This window comes from Chiloscyllium plagiosum, unplaced genomic scaffold (assembly GCF_037043375.1).
Source record: "Chiloscyllium plagiosum isolate Xiang-an unplaced genomic scaffold, Cpla_swu_hap1 HiC_scaffold_27, whole genome shotgun sequence".
In the NCBI taxonomy this organism is placed as follows: Eukaryota; Metazoa; Chordata; class Chondrichthyes; order Orectolobiformes; family Hemiscylliidae; genus Chiloscyllium; species Chiloscyllium plagiosum.
Window position 1 is genome coordinate 78563329 of NW_028270165.1, and position 27743 is coordinate 78591071.

Here is a 27743-nt window from a genome sequence, read left to right on the forward strand (position 1 = left end):
TCTCTGATGCTGCTTGCCGTGCTGCGCTTTTCCAGCAACACACTTTTTGACTGACTCTCCAGCGTCTGCAGTCCTCACTTTCACGTCAATGTCTGACGGTCACTCAATCCATCAGGACCGCAACAATTTTCAAATATGATTCTGTGCGAAGGAGCAAAGCTTTTTTTTTGGTTCCTATTTGAGTACGGTTTCAGCGTCAGTTGGACTGGTTGAAAGAGGAGAAAGTGAGGTCTGCAGATGCTGGAGATCAAAGTTGAAACTTTATTGCTGGAACAGCACAGCAGGTCAGGCAGCATCCAGGGAACAGGAGATTCGACGTTTCGGGCACAGGCCCTTCTTCAGGAAAGGCACTACTGTTGCAGTGCACTGAGTGTGGAGCCTGAAACAGTTATACGGCCTGGAAAGAAGAATTCACGGTGGGGTTGTACACTTGTGTGTGTGTGCAGCTGAAGCTTCGGCCATGGAGAAACCAGAGGAATCCCGCCCCGTTGAGAAACTGTGGAAGTGTGGCGACTGTGGGAAGGGCTTCCGTGTCCCATCTGTCCTGGCGGCTGTTCAGTGCAATCACACTGGGAAGAGGCCGTTCTCCTGCCCCGAGTGGGTGAAGGGCTTTACTTGCTCCTATGTCCTGGTGAGAGGGCGTTTTACTGCTCCATGTGTGGGAAAGGGTTTACTTGGGTGGACAACCTCCAGACCCACCAGCGATTCCACACAGGGGAGAGGCTCTTCAGTTGCCACGAGTGCAGGGAGGCCTTCAGCAGTTCCTCCAACCTGCTGAAGCACCAGCGAGTCCACACGGGGGAGAGGCCATTCAGCTGCCCCGAGTGTGGAAAGGGGTTCACCCGCTCCTCCAAACTGCTGGCCCACCAATGGGTCCACACCGGGGAGAGGCCGCTTGCCTGCCCCGACTGCGGGCGGAGGTTCACATTGTCCTGCAACTTGCGGAGGCACCAGCGGGGGCATCAGCGCACCCAACAATCAGATTCCACCGGTGACGCTGCTGTGGGTCACCCCCAGGACCGAACTTCCTGACAGTGGGTGCAGTGGGAGAGTCAGTGGGCTTTTTTTGTTTTGTGCTGGACTCACACCAACCCCCCTCCCAGCCCACCCTACGGTAGCTCAGGGTGGCACGGCGACTCAGTGGTTAGCACCACTGCCTCACTATGCTGACCTGGGTTCAATTCCACCCTCACGGTGACGGTCTGTGTGTAACTTGCACAATGCCCCCCCATGTCTGTATGGGTTACCTCTGAGTGCTCTGGTTTCCTCCCACAGTCTAAAGATATGCAGGTTAGGATGGATTGGCCCATCTAAATTGTCCCATAGTGTTCAGGGATGTGTAGGTGTGGTGCATTAGTCAGGGGTAAATGTAGAGGAATAGGGATAGGGGAATGGGTCTGGGTGGGTTACTTTGTGGAGGGCCAGTGTGGACTTGTTGGGCCAAAGGACCTGTTTCCATACTGGAGAGAATCTAATCTAATCTTAAAAAAAAGAATTCCTCCAAGCGATACTGTTTAAATATGCCAAGTTGGACAAAGTATCCCATCCAGTTTGAGACAAACCCAGAGTTGAAGAAGTCAGAAGTCACACGACACCATGTTACAGTGCAACAGGTTTATTTGAAATCACAAGCTTTCTTGAGACAAGTCTCTCAGAGAGAACTTACTGGCTAATCTACTGAACCTCACAGTGCCTCATTTACCTGGAGGGGTCCACACATTTGCCTAAAGTGGTTCTCGAAATCTTTATCATCTTTGGGATGGATCCCCATTCATTCAGGGCTATGGAGTTATGCAGCCTGGAAACAGACCCTTCAGACCAACCAGTCCATGATCTCCAACTAAACTAGTGCCACCTGTCTGTTCTTGGCCTGTATCCAGTTTGTTAATAGTTTTGTTAATTTGTTCACTGAGAGAGTTGGAAGAATAAATTACTGATTGTTGATTTTAAAGTGTCAGGGTATTATTTTTATCACTAGAGCAGGTTACACCACTTTTCGCGCTAATTTTACAAATTATAGGGCAACACGCTCCTCTGGATGTTTCAGTTTAAGACCTGGGGAGGTACTGTCAGCCTTCGCTTTATAACAGTATTGATGTGATGTCTTGCTGAATGCAATAGAGTCAATGTTAATCCCAGCCTCTTGTTGCGGTTATGAGTGAATCATTTTAATTTGGCTCCTGACTCAGAAACCGCACACAGAATCAACTGCTGAAACAATGATTTACATTTTATTGTATGTAGCAACTAAAAATAAAACCCCTCAAGTAACCAAGTTCAACCTCACTCCCAAGTTGACTATGGCAGAATTTAACTGAATTTCCACTGACAGTGCCCATCTCTGAAGGTTTACAGGGGTTTGATGCAGTGTTGTTCTTCCAAGTATTGCTGCTGCATTGTTCCGGAGTTAAATTCTGGTGGCGATTCCTCACTTTCAAATCTGTGGAGTGCCGTTTCTTTAGATTCTACCACCACCTCCCCACACTGCTGGAGACCTTGGGCCTGCAACTTACCTTCTTATCCTTGAGGTTTAGCTGTCTGAAACAGCCTGTCCTGCAATTAACCCCTTTACATCAGGGCCTTCCTTCCACAGACAGACTTAATTGTCCTTTTGTCATGAGGTTATTAAACACTTATCTCGTCCATCCCAGGAAACAGCTCGTTGTTTTGCGTCCTTCTTCCCAGGGATGGTTAACTAGCAGAAATTAGGCCATTCAGCCCACTGAGTCTACTCCACTATTCAATCATGGCTGATAATTTTCTCCCTGTAACACTTGATACTTAAGAACGATTGAATGGTGGAGCAGACTCAATGGCCTAATTTCTGCTTGAGGGCTTATGATGTCACAGTTTCTCAGTGGCCCTTTTGTTTCTTGGTCCAGAAAGAGTTATTGCTGACTCAGGCAGTTTGGAAAGTTCTGCAGTTTACAGGACCACACCACATTCCTCTCTGCCTCCTCCTGAGATACTGACAATTCCCAAGATCCCTTGGTATCCCTGAATACAAATCGGTTTGTCGGGAAATCTCTGCTGCTACTCTGGAACAGAAGGATTATGGGGAGAAAATTCAGAAATCTGATGTGCAAAGAGACTATGGAGTTCTACTCCAGGATTCTCTCAATGTAAACTTACAGGTTGAGTCAGTAGTTAGGAAGGCAAATGCAACAATGGCATTTATTTTGACAGGACTTGAATATAAAAGCAGAGATGTACTTCTGAGGCTCTGCAAGACTCCGGGCAGGCCTCATTTAGAGTATTGCACACAGTTTTGGGCCCCATATCTCAGGAAGGATGTACTGGCCCTAGAAAGTGTTCAGAGGAGGTTCACGAGAATGGTCCAGGAATGAAAAATTTAACGTACGAAGAACATTAGAGAACTCTAGGTTTATATTCTATGGAGTTCAGAAGGATGGGGGGGGGGGGGGGGGGGTGGGGGGGAGGAGGTGGATTTAATTGAAACCCACAGAATAATGAACGGCGTGGATGTTGGGAAGATGTTTCCATTCGGAGGAGAGACTAGAACCTGAGCGTGGATGTTGGGAAGATGTTTCCATTCGGAGGAGAGACTAGAACCTGAGGGCTTAGCCTTCGCATCAAGGGAAGACCCTTTAGAACGGAGGTAAGAGATACTTCCTCAGCCAGAGAGTGGTGAATCTATGGAATTCACTGCCACAGAAGGTTGTGGAGGCCAGGTCACTGAGTATATTTAAGACAGGGATAGATAGGTTTCAAGTATCAAGGGGGTCAATGGTTGTGGGGAGAATGGGGTTGAGAAACGTATCAGCCATGATTGAATGGTGAAGCAGACTCAATGGGCTGAATGGCCTAATTTCGGCTCCTACAGTCTTATGATACGCTGATGTGTGGAGTGGTGAGGAGGGGGGGAAAGAGATGAAGAGAGGAATAAAATTAAGACAATTAAGGTGAAGCTGGATAGAGAAGAAGGAAATGGCATACAGGACTGGCATACAGAAGGATGTGGGCATATAGATCCCAGTAAGTGGTAATGCAGGTGGGTACGGTGGTCAAGAAGGCACACAGCATGCTTGCCTTCCTTGAGTGTAAGAGTCGGTGTGTTATGTTACAGCTATTTATTCCGGTCACATTTGGAATATTGCATGCAGTCCTAGTCGCCACGCAACCGGAAGGATGTGGGTGTTCTGGCAGAGGGTACAGACAAGATTCACCAGGACATTGCCTGGTCTGGAGGGCTCTCATTATGAGGATAAGTGGCATAAACCTGGATTATTTTCTCTGGAAAGACAGAGGCTGAGGGGAGACCTCGATAAAATGATGAGACACATATTGGCTGGACAGGGGCAGCAGGGTAGCTCAGTGGTTCACACTGATGCCTCACAGTGCCAGAGACCCAGGTTCGATTTCAGTCTCAGGCAACTGTCTGTGTGGAGTTTGCACATTCTCCCTGCACCCCAGCTCCCGTGTCTGTGTGGGTTTCCTCAGAGTGCTCCAGCTTCCTCCTTCAATCCAAAAATGTATAGGTTAGGGTGGATTAGCGAAGCTAAATTACCCATAGTGTCCAGGGAGAGGCAGGTTAAGTTAGATTGTCTGTGTGTAAATTGCCCCAGTGTTCATGAATGTGTAAGTTAGGTGCATTAGTAAGGAGCAAATGTAGAGTAATAGTGGTAAAGGAATGCGTCTCAATGTGTTAATCTTTGGAGGGACGGTGTTGACTTGTTGGGCTGAATCGTCTGTTTCCACGCTGGAGGGATTCTATGATAGAGGTGGTTTTTCCCTCCAGGATGGAAAGGTCAACTACAAGAGGGCACAGGTTCAAGGCGAGAGGGGGACTGTCTGGGGGAGAAGTGGCGAGGGAAAAAGTGTTGGGGGGGGGGGGAATTCACACAGAGGGGTGGTGGATTTCTGGAACGCACTGTCAGTGGAGGTAGTGGAAGCAGGCACCTTAACAATGTTTAAGGTCTATCTTGATAGACACGTGAAGGGGAGGTGAACAGAGGAACAGAAACCACACACGGGCAATAAATAGCAGGTCTAAGTAAGGATTAAGAATTAGCACAGGCTTGGGGAGGGGGGTGTGCCTAAACCAAGTGAGAAGAGCCTGTGACCGTGCTGTATTATATTGATACAAGTTTCCCCCACTATCTGAAAGTAAAGCATTTCTATGAAACCTTTCATAAGCTGAAATGGAATAAAGCAAAGGAGCAATTACCATGAATTAATTTATATTATGCCTTTCTTTGTAAAAGCGAAAATCCTCTTAGGATTTCTTTCGGTTTGTGAAAACAGGTATTAATGTAGGTCTTTTGTAAAAGTGAAGTAGTGTAAAGTGAACTTTCGAAAAGTGGGGTGATACCTGTATGCTGATGGAGGGGAGATGGGAGGCAATGAAGAGGGGTGGGTGGAGGCTCAGGTGGAGAATGAACACTGACAGAGACCAATTGAGCTGCCCACCCTGGCCCTGTGCTGGAGTCTCAATGGGACAGAGACATATTTGTCTATTTCAGGTATACCTGTAGTATGCTCCATCCAGGATTAAAAAAAATGTCCTTCATCTGCTTCAGCATACAGGGCAGAGGAATGGTTTCTCCCAGTGTGGACCAGGTGGTGATGTGACTGAGTGAAACCTTTCCGTGCTGAGTGCAGGTGAACAGCCGCTGCCCAGTGTGTAAATGCTGATGAATGTCCAGTGCAGGCGGGGAAGGGAAACCGTTCCTACATTCCCTGCATTTTCATGGTTTCTCCAGGGTGCAGTTGTCCTCGTCTTTCTCCAGGTTCAACAATCAGTTGAAAACTCGCTCACGCTTACAATATGTGTGTCGTGTTACTGGTGAACCCTCTGATAATTGGAACACACTCATTCAGTCTGTCATTACTCTGGTATGTGGGTATGTGAGACTCTGAGTTTCCAGTCACACTGATGTTTAAAACCTAATGAAACAGACAGACCTTCTCTCGTTTGTTTTCAAGGCCATCAATATCTACGTCCTGGTGAATCAAGTGACTCTCAGACTTTGACGTGATGTTTGGTCTGAGATTTCTGCCTCCAAATTCTTCTCATGATATTCCTGTGAAAAGAGATTGCAAAGGTCATTGCTGTCAGTCCACAATAGAAAATCCGAACACACAATTCTAGTTTCTGTGGAACATTCTTTCCTCTCTTAATACCCAAGATCTTTGTGCTGATCTATATGTAAATGTATACAGCAGGGTAATGTGGTGGATTGCATACTCCATGAAGAGTTCACATGGCCTCAAGTTGCTGAATGGACATCTATCATGCGGTATTGACGTTCTTATTGAAGATATACAATATGCTGCAGTACAATATTACGAGCCCAGAAACAACTGCAAATCAGGCTTTTAGAGCCATAAACATTCCAACAAATATGTACCATACATCCCAGATTTATCTGTCTTATATTAACGCACGGTTGTCTTAGATTCCCAGAAGACTCGGATTTAAGTGTGAATTTTTGTAAAAGAAGCAATCGTTTTGGACTCCTTCCATGTCATATTGACTCTATTACTGGAAATACATCCATACTAATCCGGGATTCGTGGATCCATGACATAAGGCTTATCTTTACCGTCTTATAATTTTCTGTTGCATAAATGTTTCAACAAATGCCAATGCTTTTCACCAGTCAGAGTCAGAGACAGAAAGCACAGAAATAGATCCTTCAATCTAACTTGTCCATGCCGATCAGATATCCAAAATTATCCCTCTAAACCCTTCTATTCATATACCCATCCAGATGCCTCCACCACTTCCCCTGGCAGCTCGTTCCATACATGCACAACCATTTGAATTTTTCCCCTCTCACCCTAAACCTGTGCCCTCTAGTTCTGCACTCCCTCTATCCCAGGAAAAGACCTTGTCCGTTCACCCCATCCACACCCCTCAAGTTTTTATCAACCTCTGCGAAAAAAAAAATCACTCAGCCTGCGACGCTTCAGGGAAAACAGACCCATCGTATTCAGCCTCTCCCTGTGGTTCAAACCCACCTACCCTGGCACCATCCTTGTGAATCTTTTCTGAATCCTTTCAAGTTTCACAACATCGTTCCTTTCGGAGGGAGACCAGAATTGCACACAATATTCCAGGAGTGGCCTACTGAAACTGACCTTTACAGAGTCTGCTCCCAGTGGATTCACATTGTCTGTCTCCAGTTGCTACAAGTGGACAGTGCTTTCCCCCCTTCTTTTGCTCTCCTAGGATGAGGAATGGAAAGGGGGAGACATTACTTTGTTCCCAGATTTTGCACAGAAGAGACAGTTTCCCTCTGAACCTCATTGGTTAACTTTAGCATTGTGATGCCCACAATTGGTGGGGGATGGGGGGGGGGGGTATAGTCAGTTGGATTTGTGGTGGTTGGCAGTGACTTCCCCACGTTTCCAGACTGGCTGTCTCCCATCACGCACATCACCCAGTCCACGCGGTGCTGTGTCTGGGGATTGACCAATGGGGAGCCCTGAAGAACCAAACTTTGCCGGGTCCACTTGCCAATCAGAGCCCCCCTATTGTCTGAATGCGCAAGTTGGACCATGAGCTTCTGAAGCTCCTGCTGCTCCTCTCTCTGAATGAAGGTTGAGCTTCACCCAAGACTGCAACTTCCTTTCTCTGTCCAAACATCTGTGAGTACAGCACATTTTTGTTGAAATAAGGCATCTTTCCTGAACATCACAATTAAAGGGGTGTCTTCCCCCCGATATTCAAAGGGATGGTCAGTCAGAGAAGGTCAGGGTCACACCCTGTGTTGTGTGGCATGTGTGATAGCTGCAACAAGATGTCCCAACTCCTATGCTCATTACTTGTACTGATGAATGGAAGCAGGCTGTTAACACTGTAACTCCACTTTCTTGGAGCTACGAACGTGCACCCCTAGATCTCTTGGTTTGAAATACTGCATATGAAACAGACTGGGTGCTTGTCAGAAGAACATTCTTATTTGGTGCTTATCTCGACTCTAATTCACTATCTTATTTAGATATATAATTTATGGCTCTCTAATTAGTATACGTTTGTTATTCTTTCCTGCCTTCAATATAGCACTGAATCTCCAAGTGCAGCCTCACCAACCTCCTGCATAACTGCAACATAAATTCCCATCTAACTCAATGCCCTGACTGAAGAAGGCCTTTACCTATGATTCCACTTTCAGTGAACTGTGAACCTGCTCCAAGATCCCTCTGTTCCACTACAGGTCCAACCATTCACCATGAAACCCCTACCTTGATTTGACTGTCCAAACTGTGAGACCTCACACTTATCTATATTAAACTCCATTTGTTTTTAACCTTAAATCTATGCACTCTAATTTTTGACTCCCCCCACCCCAGGGAAAAGACCTTTCCTATTTACCCTGTCCATGCCCCTCATGATTTTATGAACGTCTATAAAGTCACCCCTCAGCCTCCAAAGCTCCAGGGAAAATAGCCCCAGTCTGTTCAGCCTTTTCCTCGCGCTCAAACTCTCCAACCCTGGGAGCTCTTTCTTATTTGTTGAGGATGTTGCTTCATCACAGTCTTGGTTTAGAGCATAAATTCTTCATCAGGAATGAAGGGTGGTCCAAGGGGGCTGAGAGATAATGGGGAAGGGGCTGGGGCTGGAGGGGAGGTAGCTGTGAATCAAATAGGTAGATAGAAGTGGGGATCGATCGTGATAGGTCAGACAGGAGAGTGGAGCGAATAGGTGGGAAGCAAGATGGACAGGGAAGACAGTTCAAGAGGCCGGTGCCGAGTTAGAAGGTTGGATCTGGGATAAGGTGTGTGGTGTGGCGATGGGTGTGGTGGGGGGGGGGAGTTGAGGGGAAATAAGGAAACTGGTGAAATCTATATTGATCCCATGTAGTTAGTGGGTCCCAAAGCGGAAGACGAGGTATTCTTTCTTCAAGTGTCAAGTAGCTAGAGCTTGGAGGGGGAGGCAGCCCAGGTCTTACATGTCCTTGACAGAGTGGGAGGGGGAGTTAAAGTGTTCAGCCACAAGGCGATGGGGTCATTTAGTTTTGGTATCCCAGAGCTGTTCCCTGAAATATTCTGCAAGTTGGCGTCCAGTCTCCCTGATGTGGCAGAGACCACATCGAAAGCAATGAACATATAAATAAATCTTATAAACAAATTGTACAAAATTTTAGCCTGCCAGAGTTATTTTCTGTAATTAAGTTAAAGAAAATTTTAATTAAATTGGGTGACTGCATGAAAAGGTTTGTTGGTCAGACTCAAATCATCCTCAAATGAGACAATGCCATTAATATCAGTGAACTGCTTTTTTTGTTGGAAGCACAAGCTCTTGATTTATTTTCACAACTTGCTGGTATTCACACCTGCACATTCAATGTCAAACTCTGACATCAGAAATGAAATGGCACGATTATTTTTGTATTACAATAATCCAACAAACAAATTAATAGCACACAGTGAACACCAAGTCTCGTTAATATGAAATTAAATCTGACCAAATAAAATGTAAAATCAAATGGGAGATAACAAATGGGGGAAGGGCAGAAGGCAAGAAATGCAGCATCATAGAAGGTGCTCCTCCACGGAGTGTATTTTACCAACTACAACTGCTCAATATAAACAAACACTCTGACATGACCCTCCGGTTTTAATGTAAACCATAGCCCCATACAGTAGGTACCATTTAAATAAGTTAATAGATACAAGCCTTGAGCAAATCCAGCCTCCAGCCGGACCCCCCGCTTCTTGGAGCTCGGACCTTCCTCCAGCTCCGGGGGGTTGTTGAGCTCCTGGGCTCCGGCCGCCGCCGAAGAAGCCGCAGGCGCCGGCTCTCTCTCCTCCACCGCCATTTTTAATTTGTTTTCTTGTTCACCCGGTAACCGTCACCTCCCCCTTCCTGGGCCCCGGGAATTATACACAAATAAACTATAAACCCCACCGGGGACTGTTTCCTTTTGTGGGATATAGGTAAAGTAGGGTTACTTCTGCAATTATAATTACTTATTCAAGGTAAATGAACTCACACCAGTGTATAATTGTTTCAGCCAAGAGTTGAGATAACAAGAATGAAAACTATGTGAGGAAATATATAATTGTTTTTGTATTAGCTAAAATGTGCATGCAAGAATGAAATATGCCTGCAAACAATGGTAGATGTTACAGACAAATAGATAAGGTGCTGTGAGGGGAGGGGGTTAAGCTAGATATGCCTGTACAAACAGTAGTTATAAGCATCTATTTCCCGCTTCTGCAAAAACAAGAACAAACCACAATCAAGAGGTCATAAGGTCATAACAAGTGAGGGAAACAGATGGTAGTGAAGGAGGATATACCTAACAATGGACCACAGCAGGATGTGGTCAAACGGCCTTGTGAGGCCAGAATAAGCATTTTGTCACAGACAAGGTCGGATAAGGCAAGAGATAAACAAGAGTCTTAGGTGGGAGATGTAAACAGGGGAGGAGCAATGGGAGGATGGAATAGGAACGAATTACATAAATATTGTGTACTAGTTGAATTCAGTGTGTGTGTCCCTGCCTTGTGGACAGTGGACACAAAACCCCTCTTGCAAGAGTAAAATAAGTGACACTACTGATTCAGATCTTGTCTCGGACTGAAATTATTGACGTGAGTGAGCTTCGTTTCTCAAACTTTATTTCACAACTTTTGTTTGAAAAGTTCGGGCTTTAATTTGAAATGTATTTTAAAGGTATTTTCTGAGGTAAACGATGCCTGTCTGCCCCCCTCCCTCCGTCAGAAACCGCCCGCTGAGTCGATGAGAAAACCACAGCCTCGCACCATTTTCCTTTTTCTCTTCTTTCCGTCTCCTCGAGTGACGCGCATCATCCGCGCCCCCTCCAATCAGAGCGCACCTTACTCCACCTGACCAATGGTGGCCGGCACTAGTTGTTACTGACAGAGATTGTGTCCAATTGCCAATTTGGAATAAAAAAAAGGCGGGAGCCACAATTCTTTTCCCTGTGGTTGCACATCTCATTCCTTTTGTCTGTCTCTTCCCCAGGGGAAGGGAATCCCGAACTAGAGGGCACAGGTTTAGGGTGAGAGGGGAAAGATTTAAAGGAACCCAAGGATTAGAAAAAAAAGTGTGAAAGTTAATTCGCCTCAAGAAACACTTTCTCTTACGACCTCAACAAAATAGATTGTTCACAGCCTATTAATCACTAATCAGGAACGATGTTGTGAAACTTAAGAGTCATAGAGATGTACAGCATGGAAACAGACCCTTCGGTCCAACCCATCCATGCCGACCAGATATCCCAACCCAATCTAGTCCCACCTGACAGCACCCAGCCCATATCCCTCTAAACCTTTCCTATTCATATACCCATCCAAATGCCTCTTAAATGTTGCAATTGTACCAGCCTCCACCGCATCCTCTGGCAGCTCATTCCATACACGTACCACCCTCTGCATGGAAAAGTTGCCCCTTAGGTCTCTTTTATATCTTTCCCCTCTCACCCTAAACAATGCCCTCTAGTTCTGGACTCCCCGACCCCACTATGCCCCTCATAATTTTGTAAACCCCTATAAGGTCACCCCTCAGCCTCCGACACTCCAGGAAAACACCCCCAGCCTGTTCAGCCTCTCCCTACAGCTCAAATTCTCCAACCCTGGAAACATCCTTGTAAATCTTTTCTGAACATCTTTCTGATAGGAAGGAGACCAGAATTGCACGCAATATTCCAACAGTAGCCTAACCAATGTCCTGTACAACCGCAACATGACCTCCCAACTCCTGGACTCGATGCTCTGACCAATAAAGGAAAACATACCAAACACCTTCTTCACTATCCTATCTACCTGCGACTCCACTTTCAAGGAACTATGAACCTGCACTCCAAGGTCTCTTTGTTCAGCAACATTCCCTTGGGCCCTACTATTAAGTGTATAAGTCCTGCTAAGATTTGCTTTCCCAAAATGCAGCACCTCGCATTTATCTGAATTAAACTCCATCTGCCACTTCTCAGCCCATTGGCCCATCTGGTCAAGATCCTGTTGTAATCTGAGGCAACCCTCTTCGCTGTCCACGACACCTCCAATTTTGGTGTCATTTGCAAACATACTAACTGTGCCTCTTATGCTCGCATCCAAATCATTTATGTAAATGACAAAAAGCAGAGGGCCCAGCACCAATCCTTGTGGCACTCCACTGGTCACAGGCCTCCAGTCTGTAAAACTTAAAAGACTTCAGAAATTATTTATAAGAATGTTGCTAGGTTTTGAGCTACAGGGAGAGGCTGAATTGGCTGGGGCTCTTTTCCTTGGAGCATTGGAGGCTGAGGGGTGACGTTATGGAGGTTTAAGATCATGGCAGGTATGGATATGACAAAAAGATAAGGTTTTTTCCTGAGGTGGGGGAGTCCAGTACAAGAGGGCATTAGTTTTGGGTGAGAGGGGAAAGATTTAAAAACGGCCCCAAGGGGCAACCTTTTCACGTATAGGTTGGTGTGTGAGCTGAATGAGCTGCCAAAGAAAATGGTGGAGGCTGGTACAAATACAACATTTAAAAGGCATTGGATAGGTACATGAATAAGAAGTTTTAGAGGGTTATGGACAAAGTGCTGGCAAATGGGATGAGATTAATTTAGGCTGTCTGGTCGGCACATACCGAAGGATTGTTTTTGTGCTCCACAACTCAATGGTTCAGAGCCAGAACCAATTTCACAAGGCTAGGAATAGGCCATTCGCCCCTTACACACTTCCTCAACTGTGGTCTAACTGAGCATATTTCAATTCTTAGTGCTATGTAATGAGCCAGACTTTTATAAAAAATCTTAAAGCAAAGGAGGCAGCAATTATAATATGGTAGAGTTCAGTGTGCAGTTTGAAAGAGAGAAGACAAAATTGGATGTAATGGTGTTACAGTTAAATAAAGGGCAATGAGAGAGGAACTGAGAAAAATTGACTGGAAGCAGAGCCTAGTGGGGAAGTCAGTAGAGCAACAATGGCAGGAATTTCTGGGTGTAATTGAGGACACACAGTACAGAGGTTCATTCCCCAAAATAAGAAAGATTATTGGGTGGGGTGGGGGGGAGACAGCTATGGCTGACAAAGGAAGTCAGGAAATGTATCAACGAAAAAGACAGAGCCTACAAAGTGGCCAAGAGCACTGAGAAATCAGAAGCTTGGGAAGACTACAAAAACAAACAGAAGATAACGAAGAGAGAAATAAGGAAGGAGAGGATCAAATATGAAGGTAAGCGGACCAGTAATGTTAGAAATGATAGTAAAAGTTTTTTTTGCACTACATAAGAAACAAACGAGAGGCAAAAGTAGAAATTGGGCTGCTCCAAATTGATGCAGGAAGGCTAGTGATGGGAGATAAGAAAATAGCTGAAGAACTTAATAAATACTTTGTGTCAGTTTTCACAGTGGAAGACATGAGTAATATCCTAACAATTAAGGAGAGTTATGGGGCAGAATTGAGTATGGTAGCCATTACAAAAGAGAAAGTGCAAGAAAAGTTAATAGGTATAAAAATTAAGAAACCTCCTGGCCCTGATGGCTACCTCCTAGCGTTCTGAGGGAGGTGGCTGAAGAATTAGCAGAGATGTTAGTTGTAATCTTTCAAAAAGCACTGGTTCAGGGAAAGTCCCAGATGATTGGAAAATCACTGTCGTAAGTCTGTTGTTCAAGAAAGGATCAAGACAAAAGATGGAAAATTATACATCGATTAGTCTAACCACAGTTGCAGGTAAAATTCTCGAATCCATCGTTAAGGATGAGATTTCTAAATTTTTGGAAGTGCATGGTTGGATTAAAATAAGTCAGCATGGATTTAGTAAGGGGAGGTCGTGCCTGACAAACCTGTTAGAATTCTTTGAAGAGTTAACAAGTAGGTTAGACTTGGGAAACCCAGAGGATGTCATCTACCTAGATTTCCAAAAGGCCTTTGATAAGGTGCCTCATGGGAGGTTGCTGAGTAAAGTGAGGGCCCATGGTATTCGAGGTGAGCTACTGGCATGGATTGAGGATTGGTTGCCTGAGAGAAGGCAGAGAGTTGGGATAAAAGGTTCTTTTTCGGAATGGCAGCTGGTGACAAGTGGTGTCCCGCAGGGCTCAGTGTTGGGGCCGCAGCTGTTCACTTTAAATGTTCATGATCTGGATAAAGGGACTGGGGGCATTCCCGCGAAGTTCACTGATGATACAAAATTAGGTGGACAGGCAGGTAGTTCTGAGGAGGTGGGGAGGCTGTAAAAAGATTGGGACAGTTTAGGAGAGTGGTCCAGGAAATAGCTGCTGAAATTCAATGTAAGCAAATGTGAGGTCTTGCACTTTGGAAAAAGGAATACAGACATGGACTATTTTCTAAACAGTGAGAAAATTCATAAAACCAAAGTATAAAGGGATCTGGGACTGCTAGTCCAGGATTCTCTAAAGGTTAACTTGCAGGTTAAGAAAGCATTGTAATGTTGTCATTTAGCTCAAGAGGGTTGGAATGTAAAAGCAGCGATGTGCTACTGAGACTTTGGTTAGCCCCATTTAGAATACGGTGTTCAATTTTGGACCTCATGCCTCAGGAAGGACATAGTGGCACTGGAGCGTGTCCAGCGGAGATTCACACGATGATCCCTGGTATCATAGGCCTTACATACGATGAACCGCTGAGGATCCTGGAATTATATTCATTTGAGTTGAGAAGGTTGAGGGGAGATCTAATAGAAACTTACAAGATAGTACATGGCTTAAAAAGGGTGGATGCTGGTAAGTTTTTTCCATTAGGCAGGGAGACTAGGACCCATGGGCACAGCCTGATAATTAGAGGGGGTCAATTTAGAATGGAAATGAGGAGACATTTCTTCAGCCAGAGAGTGGTGGGCCTGTGGAATTCATTACCATGGAGCGCAGTGGAGACTGGGACATTAAATGTCTTCAAGGCAGAGATTGAGAAATTCTTGGGATCACAAAGAATTAAGAGCTATGGGTAGAGTGTGGGTAAGTGAAGTTGAAATGCCCATCAGCCATGATTAAATGGCGGAGTGGACTTATGGCCTTACTTTCACTCCTATGTCTTATGGTCTTAAGGAAGAGCTCTTTGCTGTTCACCTTACCTCCACTCTCCATGATTTTATGAATCTTAGTAAGGACACCCCTCAACCCCCTACACTCCAATGAAGACAGTCCCAACCTTTCCTTATAACTCAAACCCTCCAGTCCTGGCAACATCCTGCTAAATCCTTACAGAACTCTCTCTAATAGTATTCTTCCTGTTACAGAGCCACCAGAACTGTACTCAGTACCCAGAAAGTGGCCTCACCAACATCCTGTACATATCAACATGATGTCCCAACTTCTACACTCAATGGGGTGGACAGTGAAGGCAATGGTGCGAAATGCCTTCTTTACCACCTGTCTACCAGTGATGCAACTTTCAAAGAACTATATACCTGAACCCCCTCACCCCCCACCCCACCAGTCTGATTCAAGATTGGAATACTGACAGACTTGAACCTCACATCTTTAATGCATTGTCTGAGCTGTCACTTTTTTTTAATAAAATTTTAAGTCATCTCGAAAGCATGACTTTAGAGATGTTCTGGGATTTACATCTTAATGAACCAAAACCTGCAACCCATTCTAAAAGATGAAAGACTTAACAACAATCTAGATTTGTTCAATATATCCTATCAGTTGCATGACACTGTGATATTTTGCAATACAATCTGTGTATTATTCCCTGGTCCATAGCTAACCGATGAAGGAGCAGCACTCCGAAAGCTAGTGCTTCCAAATAAACCTGTTGGGTTATAACCTGGTGTTTTGTGATTTTAAACTTTATCTACCCAAGTCCAAAACCGGCACCTCCACACTGTTTCCAGTGAACACAGCCCATATCTCCTGCTGCTGCCAGTAAACTATACAATGCTGATGAAATGGTGCAGTACTTGCACGCCTGAAAAATTTACAACTTCTAACAATACTAGCTACTCATTCACTGCTCCATCTGATACATGACATTGGAAACTTAGTGCAGGTGACTGAAAGAAATGAGTAGCTTTAAAACAAAAACCTCTTGGAGCTCAAAGCCTTTAATGAGAGACCTTTGTTGTGAGCCAACGTTGTTACAGCTTCAGATCTCCCCCAGCAAAAAGGTGTAGAAAAAGTAGCTGCTTTTTAAACAGCTCAAGGTCAAAGCGTGCACACCACCTCACCTTATTTACTTTTGGTCACCACAGAGTTGTTAGTTTGTAATTGGATCCTTGGTACAGCCTTAACTGTAGGAAGTATTGCCTCACTCAGCAAACCAAGTAAGTTTTTCCCCGCCCAATGACCGGTGGCAGTGGTGGGCAATGAAGAGTCAACCATGCTGTGGGTCTGGAGTTACGTGTAGGCCAGATGCAGCTGGGATGACTGAGTGAACCCTTCCCCACAACAGCAGTTTCCTTCCCTAAAAAGGGATGTGAGTGAATCAGATGGGTGATGTCCCCCAAACAATCATTTCTTCATTAGGTTCTGAACTCCAGATTTCTGACTGAAATCCAATTCCACCATCTGCCATGGCAGGATTCAAACCTGGCAGTCCCCGGAACTGGGTTGACAGTCCAGTCAATAAGGCAATTGGCTATCCCTCCTTTAATCCCCCTGCGACGGCACATGAACTCGCTGGAGCCTCCGCAGATGGGAAGCGCGGGTAAAGCCCTTCTCACACTGAGAGCAGGTGAACTGCCTCTCCCAAGTGTGCACCTGCCGGTGGGCCAGCAGGATGGAGGAATTGCTGAAGGCCTTCCCACACTCAGTGCAGAAGAAAGGCCTCTCCCCGGTGTGCCCCTGCCTGTGGGCCAGCAAGGTGGAGGCCTGGGTAAAGCCCTTACCACACTTGGGGCAGCTGAAGGGCCTCTCCCCTGTGTGGACCCGCTGGTGCCTCACCAGGTCAGAAGAATTGCTGAAGGCCTTCCTGCATTCGGGGCAGCTGAAGGGCCTCTCCCCAGTATGACTGCGCCGATAAGTCTCCAGGAAAGACCGGACACGGAAGCCTTTTCTGCAGCCGCCACACTTCCACAGTTTCTGCACGGGGTGTGATCCAGCAGGTTTCTCCATGGCTGAAGCTTCAGTTGCACACAAACGCATGTACAGCCCCTCCCTGCCGTGAGTTCCTCTTTCCAGGCCGTATAACTGCTTCAGGTTCCACAATCAGTGCACTGCAACAGTAGGGTCTCTCATCCAGTCCCATTAATGCTGAAGACGTGCTCCAACAGGAACCAAAAGGCTTTGCTCCTTCTCACAGAATAACAGTCAAAAATTGTTGCAGTCCTGATGGATTGAGTGACTGTCGGACATTGACGTCGAAGTGAGGACTGCAGAAGCTGGAGAGTCAGAGTTGAACAATGTGGCACTGGAAAAGCACAGCAGGTCCGGCAGCATCCGAGGAGCAGGAAAGTTGATGTTTCGGGCATCAGCCCTTCATCTGTTGATTTTGAAACTTCCATCTTCAGATCATCAAATGCTTTGTAAAAAGAGATTACAAAAGTCATGACTGTCAGTGCAAGGTAGAAATTCAGAACAAGCAATTCTACTTTCTGCAGAACATTCTTTTCTTTTGTTATTCCACATTGAAAATTGAAAGCACCATCCCTCTCTCTCTCTCTCCCCCTCTGTTCTCACACCGCTCTAACTAATTCTCCTGAAGGTGTTGATTCAGGATCTTACAGGGGCAGAACAGCAAACACTTCAAGACTGACATCTCTCTGAATTTTGGATAACTCCACTGCTGAGAGTGAGCAGGTCTGATTTTGGGAAGCGCAAAAAATAGTGTCAGTTCAGGGTGAACCTGCAATGCAGGTTCTTGAGGAACAACCAGACATGAAGTGGTTAACATCCCTGGAAAGGGGGGAGCAAAGTGAGACATCAAAGGCATTAACACCAACACCAGGGAGAAACTGAACATACAGATGTGGCAAGCCAGAGTCAGAGATATACAGCATGAAAACAGTCCAACTCGTCCATGTCAACCAGATATTCTAAATTAATCTAGACCCTTTTGCCAGCACTTGGCCCATATCCGTCTAAACCCTTCCATTGCATATTTCCATCCAGATGCCTTTCAAATGTCATAATTGTACAAGCATCCACCACTTCCTCTGGCAGCTCATTCCTTACACACACCACTCTCTTAATGAAAGAGTCAATTTAGCACAGAGAATCCATCTTATCCATAGTGCCCAGGAATGTGTAGGTTCAGTTAGCACGGCCAATCTATGCTAACCTGCACATCCCTGGGCACTATGGGTAAGTTAGCACGGCCAATCCACCCTAACCTGCACATCCCTCGACGATATGGGTAATTGAACACTGCCAATCCACCTGAACCCATCCAAAACAGAACATTATGGGTCATTTAACATGGTGAATTCACCCTCACCTGGACAAAGTTATAAATCACACAATACCAGATTACAGTCCAATAGGTTTATTTCGAAGCACTGGCTTTCAGAGAGCTGCGCCTTATTCAGTTGGTTGTGGAGTACAAGATCATAAGACACAGAATTTATGGAAAAACATTACAGTGTCCTGCCACTGAAATGATATACTGAACAAACCTGAATTGCTAAGTCTTTCATCTTTTACAATGGGTTGCAGGTATCAATAATATGCAAGTCCCAGAACTTCCTGTCAGGCTCCTTCTCGAGATAGCTTAAGGTTTTATAAGAAAAGGTGACATCTCAGCTCAGACAATGCATGAAAGGAGTGAGGTCAGAGTCTGTCTGTATTCCAATCTTGAGTCAGCCCGCTTCGATTTGCAAAGTGGAATTTACAAAATATTACATGTATTGGCTGCCTGCATTAAATGCACAACATGCAAAAGTCAGAGTTATAGAGATGGACAGCATAGAAACAGTCCAACTCATCCATGCCAACCAGATATCCCAACCCAATCTAGTCCCACCTGCCAGCACCCGGCCCATATCCCTCCAAACCCTTCCTATTCATATACCCATCCAGATGCCTTTTAAATGTTGCAATTGTACCAGACTCTACCACTTCCTCTGGCAGCTCATTCCATACACATACCACCCTCTGAGTGAAGAGGTTGTCTCTTAGGTCCCTTTCACCCTGAACCTATGCCCTTTAGTTCTGGACTACCCTACAACCAGGGGAAAGACTTTGTCCATTTATCCTATCCATGCCCCTCATAATTTTGTAAACCCCTATAAGGTCACCCCTCAGCCTCTGATGCTCCAGGGAAAACAGCCCCAGCCTATTCAACCTCTCCCTACAGCTCAAATCCTCCAATCCTAGCAACGTCCTTGTAAATCTTTTCTGAACCCTTTCAAGTTTCACAACATCTTTCTGATAGGAAGGAGACCAGAATGGCACGCAATATTCCAACAGTGGAGAAAGTGAGGTCTGCAGATGCTGGAGATCAAAGTTGAAACTTTATTGCTGGAACAGCACAGCAGGTCAGGCAGCATCCAGGGAACAGGAGATTCGACGTTTCGGGCACAGGCCCTTCTTCAGGAATATTCCAACAGTGGCCTAACCAATGTCCTGTACAGCCACATGACTTCCCAACTCCTGTACTCAATATTCCGACCATTAAAGGAAAGCATACCAAATGATGTCTTCACTATCCTATCTACCTGCGACTCCACTTTCAAGGAGATTAGATTAGATTACATTACAGTGTGGAAACAGGCCCTTCGACCCAACAAGTCCACACCGACCCGCCGAAGCGCAACCCACCCATACCCCTGCATTTACCCCTTACCTAACACTACGGACAATTTAGCACTCCAAGGCCTCTTTGTTTTACCATTAAGTGTATAAGTCCTGCTAAAATTTCTTTCCCAACATGCAACACTTCACATTTATCTGAATTAAACTCCATCTGCCACTTCTCAGCCCATTGGCCCATCTGATCAAGATCCTGTTGTAATCTGAGGTAACCTTCTTCACTGTCCACTACACGTCTAATGTTAGTGTCATCAGCAAACTTAGATTAGATTAGATTACTTACAGTGTGGAAACAGGCCCTTCGGCCCAACAAGTCCACACCGCCCTGCCGAAGCGCAACCCACCCATACCCTACATTTACCCCTTACCTAACACTACGGGCAATTTAGCATGGTCAATTCACCTAACCTGCACATCTTTGGCCCGTGGGAGGAAACTGGAGCACCCGGAGGAAACCCACGCAGACACGGGGAGAACGTGCAAACTCCACACAGTCAGTCGCCTGAGGCAGGAATTGAACCCGGGTCTCTGGCGCTGTGAGGCAGCAGTGCTAACCACTGAGCTACCGTGCCGCCCACACTCGCTATACTTCTTATGCTCACATCCAAATCATTTATATAAATGATGAAAAGTAGAGGACCCAGCACCGATCCTTGTGGCACTCCACTGGTCACAGGCCTTCTGTTTGAAAAACAACCCTCCACCAGCACTCTCTGTCTTTTACCTTTGAGCCAGTTCTGTATCCAAATGGCTAGTTCTCCCTGTATTCCATGAGATCTAACCTTGCTCACCAGTCTCCCATGTGGAACCTTGTCGAATGTCTTACTGAAGTCCAAATAGATCACACCTACCTCTCTGCCCTCATCAATTCCCTTCGTTAGTTCTTCAAAAAACTCAATCAAGTTTGTGAGACATGATTTCCCACACACAAAATCATGTTGACTATCCCTAATCAGTCCTTGCCTTTCCAATACATGTACATCTTGTCCCTCAGGATTCCCTCCAACAACTTGCCCACCACCGAGGTCAGGCTCACCGGTCTATAGTTCCCTGGCTTGTCCTTTCTTTAACAGTGGCACCACGTTTGCCAACCTCCAGTCTTCCGACAACTCACCTGTGACTATCAATGATACAAATATCACAGCAGGAGGCCCAGCAATCACTTCTCTAGCTTCCCACAGAGTTCTAGGGTACACTTGATCAGGTCCTGGGGATTTATCCACTTTTATTCATTTCAAGACATCCAGCACTTCCTCCTCTGTAATATCGACATTTTTCAAGATGTCACCATCCATTTCCCTACATTCTATATCTTCCATGCCCTTTTCCACAGTAAAATCTGATGCAAAATACCCGTTTAGTATCTCCCCCATCTCCAGCAGCTCCACACAAATGCCACCTTGCTGATCTTTGAGGGGCTCTATCTGCTCCCTACTTACTTTTTTGTCCTTAATGTATTTGTAAAAACCCTTTGGATTCTCCTCAACTCTAGTTGCCAAAGCTATCTCATGTCCCCTTTTTCTCTCCTGATTTCTCTCTTAAGTATACTCCTACTGCCTTTAAACTCTAAGGATTCACTCGATCTATTCTGTCTATACTTGACATATGCTTCCTTCATTTTCTGAACCAAATCCTAAATTTCTCCAGTCATCCAGCTTTCCCTACACCTACCAGCCTTTCCTTTCACCGTAACAGGAATATACTTTCTCTGGACTCTAGTTATCACATTTTGAAGGCTTCCCATTTTCCAGCTGTCCCTTTACCTGCAAACATTGGCACACAATCAGCTTTTGAAAGTTCTCGCCTAATACCGTCAAATTTGGCCTTCCTCCAATTTAGAATTTTTGAGCAAAATAGAATGTATCTGCAAATGTAATGCTGCAAATTCAAATGCATCCCCATGGAGAGTGTGGTTCTATGTATGTAATAGAGAAACCCTGATTCCATGCTGTATATCTATATGTCTATTTGATAACAGATACTTTATTTCTGTTGGGGTAAATATTGTTGTAAATTATAGCTGGGTACTAATAGTTAGATGTAAGAGAGAGAGAATTCCTCAGGTAGAGCACTATCAGAATCCTGGGAGACCACTACTTCAGATTTGGACTGGTTGACAGTCTGGTAGATGGATTGTTTTTTTGGTAAATGTTTTTTTGTTCCCAAACGTGTCAAAGCTTCAGCAGAAATCCAGCAGAGCTGAGAACAGACCGACATCTTACTCTGTGGGAACAGGGAGGTTAACAGAGGACAGAGAAATCCAGACCTGAAATCCAAGCTGACACCAGACCACCCTGTGATCAGTGCTTTGATTAGCAGTGCCAACCCTCTTCCTTTACTGAGCTTCCCATTTGACTACCCCCTCGATATTCAGGATCCAGTCCTTGCCATCCTGAAGCCATGTCCCTGTAAGGAGTCTCAGATCATAATTATTCTCTTCAATGTGTTCAGTCAATTCATTCACTTCTGTTACAATGCAGCTCACATTCAGTTTTTAGTTTCAGTTTTTGTGATCTTCTGAATCCAGTTTTAATTGCTGGTATATTTACTCTCCTTGTCCCTTTCTATCATTCTCTGATGTTCATTTCCACATCACGACATTGCTCACCAGCCTTGATTTGGATTGGCCAGGCTAAATTGCCCACAGTGTCCAGGGATGTACAGGTTAGTTGGGTAAGCCATGGGAAATGCAGGGTTATAGGTTCATAGTAATAGAAGCAGGAGTCGGCCATTTGGCCTGTCCTGCCTGCTCTGCCATCATTAAGATTATTTCTGATCTGTCCATCATCTCAGCTCCTCCTCCCTGCAGTGTCCCAACTATCCTTAATTCCCCAATTATGCAGAAACCCATCTAATTGTATCTTGAATATACTTAACGAAGCTGCCTTCTCTGCTTCCTTGGGCAGAGACTTCCATCGTTTCACTACTCTCCAGGAAAAGCAGTTCCTCCTCATCCTAAATCTACTTCCCCTAATCTTGAGGCCGAGTCTCATCTACCAGCAGAAATGACTGGATAGGGTAGGGTTTCATCCCCACAGTGCAATGAATTCCCACTTTCCACCAAATCCCAGATGTACTCACTCACTCAGTTGCTGTCTCACAAATAAAAGATTTCATTGTAACTTCTTCTGCTCTGAATAAGGGCAAAACATCTTTGAAAGCTGCTCTGAAAGTCCAGTTTTCACAACACAGCGGCATGGTGGCACAGTGGTTAGCACTGCTGCCTCACAGCGCCAGAGACCCGGGTTCAATTCCCGACTCAGGCGACTGACTGTGTGGAGTTTGCACATTCTCCCAGTGTCTGCGTGGGTTTCCTCCGGGTGCTCCGGTTTCCTCCCACAGTCCAAAGATGTGCAGGTCAGGTGAATTGGCCATGCTAAATTGCCCATGCTAAATTGCCCGTAGTGTTAGGTTAAAGGGGTAAATGTAGGGGTATGGGTGGGTTGCGCTTCGGCGGGTCGGTGTGGGGCCGAAGGGCCTGTTTCCACACTGTAAGTAATCTAATCTAATCTAATCTAATCTAAAAAACGCTTCTGCTTTCACTGAAGACAATTAAAGAAACAGACCCTTCGGCCCAACTCGTCCCTGCCAACCATTTTTTACAAACTAATCTAGTCCAATTTCCCAGCATTTGACTCGTCCCTCTAAATCCTTCCTATTCAAGTACCTATCCAGTGGCTTTTAAATGTTGTCATTGTACCAGCCTCCCCACTTCCTCTGGCAGTTCATTCCATTCACGCTCCACCTTCTGTCTGAAAAAATGTTGCCCCTCAGATCCCTTTCCCTACTCACCTTAAACTTATGCCCCTTTAGTTCTGGACTCCCCTACCATGGCGAAAAGACCTTGGGTATTCACTGTATCCATGTCCCTTATAAACTTCTTTAAGGTTACCACTCAGCCTCTGATGCTCCAAAGAAAATATACCTGGCCTATTCAGCCCCTACCTGCAGCTCAAACCCTCCAAATCTGGCAACAGCCTTCTAAATATTTTCTGACCCCTCTCAAAGTTTCATAACATCTTTCCTACATCAGAGAGAGCAGAATTGAATGCAGTATTCCAAAAATGGCCTAACCAATGTGCTGTACAGCTGCAAAATGATCTCCCAGTTCCTATACTTAATGCTCTGACCAATAAAGGAAAGCATACCAAACAACTTGTTCATTATACTGTCTATGTAAGACTCCACCTTCAAGGAACTATGAACCTGCACTCCAAGGTCTCTTTGTTCTGCGACACTCCCCTTAACTGTGTCAGTCCTGCCTGGATTGCTGGACCAAAATACAACATCTCATATTTCTCTGAATTAAACACCATCTACCACTCCTTGGCCCATCCGATCAATTCTAATTTATGCTAAACTCTCTTTCCTCTCTTATTCCCTAGAAGCTGAAAATCTCCATCCCACATACTCTCCCTCCATTCTCTCATTGCTGAACCTAATCCCTGCTGTACCTCATCCTGAAGGGTCTGTTTCATGCTGATTAACAGGCCCACACTTAGGGGGATCTAATGGAAACATACAGAATACTGAACAGCCTGGATGGACTGGATTTTCAGAGGATGTTTCCATTGGTAGGAGAGACTAGGACCGGAGGGCACAGGCAGACGTTTTAGAATGCAAATAAGGAGATACTTCTTCAGTAAGAGCATGGCGAATCTATGGAATTCATTTCTACAAAAGATTGTAGAGGCCAGGACACTGAGGATATTTAAGACTGAGGTAGATAGGTTCCTGAGTATCATGGGGATGGAGAGTTACAGGGAGAGCACGGGAGAATGGGGTTAAGAAACCTATCAGCCACGATTGAATGGTACGAACAGACCTGATGGGCTGAATGGCCTAATTTCTGCTCCTATGTCTTATGGTCTCTTGCTGTCCTGGACACAGTGAGAGAATTGGGAGCAGGAGTTGGCCATTTGGCCTTTCAAGCCTGCACCAGGATTGAACAGCTGAATATGGATATACTGACATCTAGGTGAATAGGCTGGAACGTTTTCACTGGAGCATAGGAGGTTGAGAGGTGACCTCATAGAGGTTTATAAAATCACGAGGGGTATAGATAAGGGTGGTACGTGTATGGAATGAGCTGCCAGAGGATGTGGTGAAGGCTGGTACAATTGCAACATTTAAGAGGCATTTGGATGGGTATATGAATAGGAAGAGTTTGGAGGGATATGGGCCGGGTGCTGGCAGGTGGGACTAGATTGGGTTGGGATGTCTGGTCGGCGTGGACGGGTTGGACCGAAGGGTCTGTTTCCCGGCGGTACATCTCTATGACTCTATGAGGTCAATATCAGGTGTTGTTTCAAGATTAGGGAGCAATCTTTTTAAGGAGAGAGGAGAAAAATTTTAAAAAGAGCACATTTTTGGTTAACAGAGTGGAGTGTGTGTCAAATGAATGTCCAGAGGAAGTAGTGGATGCAGGTACAGTAACAACATTTAAAATAAATTTGAATAAGTGCATGAATAGAAATGTTTCAGAAAGATATGGGCCAAACATTGGCAGGTGGGACTAGTTTAGTTTGTGCATATAGTCAGCATGGACTAGTTGGACTGAAGGGTCTGTTTCTATGCTGTGTGACTCTGCAACTGTTCTACACTGGTCTTAAAACCATTTTCTTGCCTTCCCCAGAACCATCCACTTCTTTGTTCATCAAAGTCAAATGATCTCAGCCTTGAATACATTCAATGACCGACCTAACTGCAGGAAGACATCCACACTTCTGAACTCAAAGCTGTGCTGAGGGAGGATATTCCTGGAAATATATCCAGGGAAGTTATTTGGGTGGAACTGGGAAATAAGAAAGGGATGATAACCTTATTGGGATTGCATTATAGAACCCCCCCAAAAGTCAGAAGGAAATTGAGAAACAAACTTGTAAGGAGATCTCAGCTATCTGTAAGAATAATAGAGTAGTTTTGGTAGGGGATTTTAACTTTCCAAATATCGACTGGGACTGCCATAGTGTTAAAGGTTTAGATGGAGAGGAATTTCTTAAGTGTGTACAAGACAATTTTCTGATTCAGTATGTTGACGTACCTACTAGAGAAGGTGCAAAACTTGACCTACTTTTGGGTAATAAGGCAGGGCAGGTGACTGAGGGGTCAGGGGGGAGCACTTTGGGGCCAGTGACCATAATTCTATTCGTTTTAAAATAGTGATGGAAAAGGATAGACCAGATCTAAAAGTTGAAGTTCTAAATTGGAGAAAGGCCAATTTTGAAGGTATTAGGCAAGAACTTTCGAGAGCTGATTGGAGGCAGATGTTTGCAGGTAAAGGGACGGCTGAAAAATGGGAAGCCTTCAGAAATGAGATAACAAGAATCCAGAGAAAGTATATTCCTGTCAGGGTGAAAGGGAAGGCTGAAACTTTATTGCTGGAACAGCACAGCAGGTCAGGCAGCATCCAGGGAACAGGAGATTCGACGTTTCGGGCACAGGCCCTTCTTCAGGAATGAGCAGAGAGTGTTCAGCAGGAGAAGATAAAAGGTAGGGAGGAGGGACTTGGAGGAGGGGAGTTGGAAATGTGATAGGTGGAAAGAGGTCAAGGTGAGGGTGATAGGTCGGAGTAGGGTGGAGGCGGAGAGGTCAAGAAGAAGACTGCAGGTCAGGAAGGCGGTGCCGGGCTGGAAGGATCCGGCTGAGACAAGGTGGGGGGAGGGGGGATGAAGAAACTGGTGAAGTCCAAGTTCATCCCCTGCGGTTGGAGGGTTCCCAGTCGGAAGATAAGACGCTCCTCCTCCGACCGTCGGGTTGTTGTGGTTTGGCGGTGGATGAGTCCAATGACCTGCATATCCTCGGTGGAGTGGGAGGGGGAGTTGAAATGCTGTGCCACAGGTTGGTTGGGTTGGTTCGTCCGGGTGGCCCAGAGGTGCTCCCTGAATCGCTCCGCAAGTAGGCGGCCTGTCTCCCCAATATAGAGGAGGCCACACCGGCTGCAGCGGATGCAGTAGATGATGTGGGTGGAGGTGCAGGTGAATCTGTGGCGGATATGGAAGTTTCCCTTGGGGCCTTGGAGAGAAGTGAGGGGGGAGGTGTGGGCGCAAGTGTTGCACCTCCTGCGGTTGCAAGGGAAGGTGCCGGGAGTGGTGGTTGGGTCGGTGGGGGGTGTGGATCTGACAAGGGAGTCGCGGAGGGAGTGGTCTCTACGGAAAGCTGATAGGGGAGGGGAGGGAAATATATCCTTGGTGCTGGGGTCTGTTTGGAGGTGGCGGAAGTGACGGCGGATGATGCGCTGTACATGGAGATTGGTGGGGTGGTAGGTGAGGACCAGTGGGGTTCTGTCCTGGTGGCGGTTGGAGGGGCGGGGCTCAAGGGCGGAGGAGCGGGAAGTGGAGGAGATGCGGTGGAGGGCACCGTCGACCACGTCGGGGGGGAAATTGCGGTCCTTGAAGAAGGAGGCCATCTGTGTTGTACGTATTTTGAACTGGTCCTCCTGGGAGCAGATGCGGCGGAGACGAAGGAATTGGGAGAATGGGATGGCGTTTTTACAGGGGGCAGGATGGGAGGAGGTGTAGTCCAGGTAGCTGTGGGAGTCGGTAGGTTTGTAGTAGATGTCCGTGTTGATTCGGTCGCCTGAGATAGAAACAGAAAGGTCTAGGAAGGGGAGGGAGGAGTCCGAGACTGTCCAGGTGAATTTGAGGTCGGGGTGGAAGGTGTTGGTGTAGTGGATGAACTGTTCAACCTCCTCGTGGGAGCACGAGGTAGCGCCGATACAGTCATCAATGTAGCGAAGAAAAAGATGGGGGGTGGGGCCAGTGTAGTTGCGGAAGATGGATTGTTCCACATACCCTACAAAGAGGCAGGCATAGCTGGGGCCCATGCGGGTGCCCATGGCTACTCCTTTTGTTTGGAGAAAGTGGGAGGATTGGAAAGAAAAGTTGTTCAGGGTGAGGACCAGTTCGGTCAGTCGAAGGAGGGTGTCGGTGGAAGGGTACTGGGTGGTACGGCGGGAAAGGAAGAAGCGGAGTGCTTTGAGTCCTTCGTGATGGGGGATGGAGGTGTACAGGGACTGGATGTCCATGGTGAAGATGAGGCGTTGGGGACCGGGGAAGCGGAAATCCTGGAGGAGGTGGAGGGCGTGGGTGGTGTCATGAACGTAGGTGGGG

General features: G+C 46.0%; 1 protein-coding gene and 1 long non-coding RNA gene across 4 annotated transcripts in view; both read right to left on the minus strand.

Moving 5' to 3' along the window:
* The window catches only part of LOC122543561 (uncharacterized), a 696117-nt gene that overhangs the window by 203848 nt on the left and 464526 nt on the right, over positions 1-27743 (minus strand). The window lies entirely within an intron of this gene.
* LOC148144627 (uncharacterized) overlaps positions 1-27743 on the minus strand; it is a 165820-nt gene that overhangs the window by 133294 nt on the left and 4783 nt on the right. Inside the window, exons 2-3 of one of the 2 annotated variants that reach the window (XR_015751548.1) lie at positions 7105-7191; positions 3456-6044 (exon numbers count right to left, since the gene is read on the minus strand). The exons of the other annotated variant lie outside the window; for it this stretch is intronic. This is a non-coding gene — a long non-coding RNA (uncharacterized LOC148144627). Of the gene's footprint in view, positions 1-3455; positions 6045-7104; positions 7192-27743 lie in introns of those variants that run through there. 2 annotated transcript variants of the gene reach the window in all.